The sequence below is a fragment of the Capsicum annuum genome, chromosome 1 (genome assembly GCF_002878395.1).
Source record: "Capsicum annuum cultivar UCD-10X-F1 chromosome 1, UCD10Xv1.1, whole genome shotgun sequence".
Classification (NCBI taxonomy): domain Eukaryota; kingdom Viridiplantae; phylum Streptophyta; class Magnoliopsida; order Solanales; family Solanaceae; genus Capsicum; species Capsicum annuum.
Genome location: NC_061111.1, coordinates 208,403,616 through 208,408,650, shown reverse-complemented (window position 1 = coordinate 208,408,650; position 5,035 = coordinate 208,403,616).

The following is a 5,035-nucleotide window of genomic DNA, read 5'->3' as shown; positions in this document are numbered from 1 at the left end:
GTCGACAAATCGAAAAATGATGTTGCATATAAACAGTAAAAGCAGACTAATGCGAAGGCGGAGTTTATCTCGAAGAGAGTCATCTCCTCCAGTTTATTTGATCATATTATAAGGTCTAAATATGGAGGACCCTAGATCAGTTATTCAACAAGAAGAATAAAGCTCGGCTACAGTTATTGGAGAAAAAATTAGCTAACACCACTCAAGGTAATCTTTCTATTGCCGGATACTTTTTAAAGATTAAGAACTTATGTTCTAAAATATCTTTATTGAATACGGATGAGGCTATCTCTGAAGCATGAATGAGAAGAAGCATTACTCGTGGTTTGAAACCAGAATACATTTCCTTTGTGACATCAATTCAGGGATGGGCTCAACATCCATCCTGAGAGGAATTTGAAAATTTATTTTCGTCACAAAAGTTACTAGCCAAATAATTGGCTGGTGAATTTGTCAAAGAAATGAAAGGAAATACTCTCGTAGCTGATAAGAGGAACGTTAAAGGAAAAGCTAAAGCTATGCCTCACTCTCGATTCTCAAGTTTATCAAGGTCATCTGGAAAGAAGAAAGAGTTTGTTAATAATTATAATAAGAAGTTTCTCAGAGTATTACAAAGCAGGACATATAAGAAAATATTACTAAGCCACGAAGAGTAACATGACTCATATTGAAAAAGTTATTGAAGAAGAAGAAGGTTGAAAAAGATTCTTAGAAGTTGTGAGTCGAGCAATAAATGTCTTGGCTTCCATAAATTTGGAAAAATATTGGTTCGGATATAATACAATGCATTATGTGGAGCAAGAAGGCACTGATAATAAGAAAGATGATACTAAAGACATTCATACTGGAGATGTGGTAGATGCTATCAAGGAAATCAAAGAAGCAAATCCTGAAAATAACAATAAAAGTCTGGACTTGGAGGATATTGAAGTAGATTTTGAGCAGACAACATCTGAAACTCAATATGTCAGTGCTGACTTTATCGAAGAAACTATTAAGGGAGATGTACTAGAAGTTGAAGTCTATAATTAATCATCAATCGCATCAAGTTCAATCATCGTCTTAGAGAAAATATTAAAAGTTGATGAAGAAGATAACGATCTAATGAACGATGATGCCTCAATTTCAGATGTAGAGATATACAATATAATTGAATAGCTAGAAACGAAATCTAGTGGTGGATCCTGTCATGATACTGAGGCTTCACCGAAAATTGTTGACCAGATCATCATCGAATCAAACGGGGAGACTGCTACTGACGAAACATCCTTGTGTTGTGGAGTTGCTTTAAAAAGAGTATGTTCTAAAATCTTGAATCCCAAAAATTTAAACTTTCCCATCACATATGTATCTCAAGATAATAAAGTTGTGGAGGAGCTCAGAGAAAGGGGAGCTCGATAAGTCAATGTCATAAAACTCAGCAAGGACAAACCAATGATGAAAAATCTTCATCATTGAAAACAAAAAAAGAGGAGCTGGAAAAAAACTGCTAAGAGTTTCACCAAAGCATGGTTAAAAGCTCTGTTTCCGTTCTTCTGCAGAGAGTTTGGTATAGCTTCCGAAAAATCATATTAAGGGGGAGTGTAAAAAATATCTAAAGTGAATTTTTTTGGAAAATGAATATCATAATTTTCTAGTTAAGTTTCTAGAATAGTCTAGTGATGGAATATCATAGGTTCTTGTAGAATGTCCTAGTGTAGTGTCTTGAATAAGTATCTTATAGAATTATCTAAATATTCTAGAGTAATGGTAAAAGATAAATTTAACTAGATTTTTCTTGTAGAATTATCTAGAAAATTTTTCAGAACCATCCATGAACAAGTATAAATAGAGATGTTCTTATACATTTGTAACCATCCAAAAAAACTAAAAACAAATTCAATATATTTTTTCTACTTTCATAGCTTCCTCTTCTTAGTTGAATACTCCGATCCTAACTAATGATCTTGAGCTAGCAATAGGTCTCTCCAATTACATCATTTCTTCTGCTATTTTCTACCTATTCAACTGATATTATAAATTTGGCCAGAGTCGTTTCATCATTCTCACTCACTTCAAGTAAATAAAGTTCTTTCTTTCTTTCTTTGGCACCAATATCCAATATATTTTCTTGTAATAACCTTCGGCATTACTGATCTATATGTTACGGCTGATATTTTTATCTCATCCTTAAAGATTTTGGATTGTTTTTGTTTTCTTATTACTTAATTCATAGAGTCAACCTTTAATTTAGAATATTGATGTTTAAAGTTTTTTTTTATTTCCGTACTTTATTAACATATATACATATATATATAGTTGAGAATTTTTTGTCCGTACTTTATTAATGAGTTTAAATTTAAATTGTTTTTTTTTTGTATTAATTTATACGGTCAAAATTCTTTTTCCTACTTTATTAACTCAATATAATGATTTTTAAGTTAATATTATTTTTGTACTATATTAAATTATACGCTCGAGATTCTTGTCCATACTTATTAACTTAAAGTACATATTTTTAAATTGATATTAATTTTGTACTAAATTAATTTGACATAATACCCTATTACCCCCCAAACAATACCCAAAACGGTTGATACACACCTCAACTTAAAGGGGGTCCTATTACCCCTGAACTAATTAAAAGTGTAATTTTGACACTCTTAGTGTCTACGTGGTACAACACACTCAAGTGTCCACGTAGGCACACGTGTGTGCCATGTATGTGTCACGTAGGCACTAAGGGTGTCAAAATTACACTTTTTATTAGTTCAGGGGTAATAAGACCCCCTTTAAGTTTAGATGTGTCACAGTCATTTTGAGTATGATTCGGAGGATAATAGGGTATTTTCTCAATTAATTTATTAGATCAAGATATTTTCTCCATTTTATTAACTTAAATGATCCAGATTCTTTCTTCATGCCAACGACCACATTTTCAAATTATCTATATGAGCACAAAAGAAAAATCAAGGGTGCTTGTATGCTTGCTTTAAGATAGCGCGTGAACTTACCGCTTTAAGATTTTATGGCAAAAGAATCTAAAATCGACTAGTACTATCACACGGTATCTTCAAGCAAGCACATCAGCAAGTTTCTTAAGCGTCATATTTGGTTTTCCAATTAATAATATTACCTTTTCCTAATTTTTTAATGATTAGTGATGTTTGCCCACACTTTGTGCAATCAATCAAGACGTTACAAATTTATCCTTTTTAATATAGAATAATTAATTCATAACTTCAATAAAAGATCTTTCACAAAACATTATTTTTGTTATAAATGTACCATATATAGTGAATGTCTACTTTACCATATATTCTGTATGTCTATTTATGAAAAAGTTACAAATTCCAAGGTTCGTTTTCCCCTATAAATAAAGGGGTTTTCCTTCATTGTAATTCATCCCTTAAGAGAAATAAGAATTCCTTATGAGAAATAAAGAAGTCTCTTCTCTTCTTGTTGTTTGCTTTATACTTCATAACACATTATCAGCACGAGACTCTGCCAAACAAGATGAGATTATAAATCTAAAGGTAATTTCAAGATTAGTAATTCCTTATGTTATCTATCTTTTGCTACTAATAATAAAATTATTGTTGGATTTGAGGAAAAATAATTGATTTGACACTATTATGTTTTAAATTTATTCCTCAAGAACAATATTATCAAAAGAGATGATAATATGTTGGGTTCAAGTCCCATCGATCTATGCCTAAGACACCTTTATATGGAGAAGACATTGAGTTTGAATCTCAATGCACCATATTGATGATATTATGATGGCTAAGGTAAAATAATGGGTATTTGGTGTAGAGTGTAGCAATAAATCATATGTATGCCTCAATTTACTTATGCAGTAGCTATCATAATTTGATACGCTTAAGTCATGATTATATTTCATTCTTCCTGGGAATGAGAATGCTTAAGACATAATTATATTTCATTTCTGGGAATGAGAATTTCGATTATTATAAATACAGATCTATATCCTGGGGTGAATGTGACTGTGTATACACTTGAACGTATTCTTTAATGTAAAGATATCACAATAAGTGCTGGGCATATTTTGGTTTATATCGAAAAAACTGAAAAACTAAATCAAAATTTAATTTCAGTTTGGTTTTTTAGTTTTTCGAATCGTTTTCGATTTTCAATTTTTGAAATTCGGTTAAACGGTTTGATTTTCGTTTTTTCAAAAAAATAATTCGGATAAACCGATTAACCAAAAGTATATAAATAATTAATAATATATATATATATATATTATTATTATATATATATATATATATATAATATTTAGTATATAATATATAATAAAAATATATAATAGCAATCATAATAACTAATAAGTAATAGCACGCCACATACAACTAACAGTATACAACAGTTCAATAGTTGAACAATCGATCGAACCGTAGATCGCCGATGAGATCGTCGTTTGTACAAAAATACCAGAGCCAACGACCAGACGACCATTGTGGGCTGCAGCCCACAGTGCCGGCTGTGGTCTTTCCGGCAGTGACCACTCTTCCAAGTTTCAACTGTTTATGCAAACTTATGCAAAATGAAGTTACATATTATGTTAAACTTATGGTTATATCATTTAGTTTAATCCATGTTGAGTTATTTATATCTGAAAATAAAAAATAGGTTTGAATTATTTTTATTTAAAAAAAAATTATTAATTTGAAATGTCCATTCATAACAAAGAGAGGTTTACTACATTAATCTTCAAAATCGAAATAAAAATTCGAAATAACAGAATCGAATTTGTAGAAACCGAACCGAACCAAATTTATTTTGGGTTGATTGCGGTTGTCATTTTTGTCAATCCAAAAATTGAAAACCAAACCGATATTAAACTATAAAACCAAAACAAACTGAATGCCTAGCCCTAATCACAATCCACCTCTAAAAGAGGTCACATAATTGGAAGATTGAATATCTTCAAGTTACTGTGATAAGAAACACGAATGTAAAAATTTACCCAAGCATGATGAAATCACATGCCATAATAAACTAAGAGTTTATTATTTATTGATACGAAATTCAT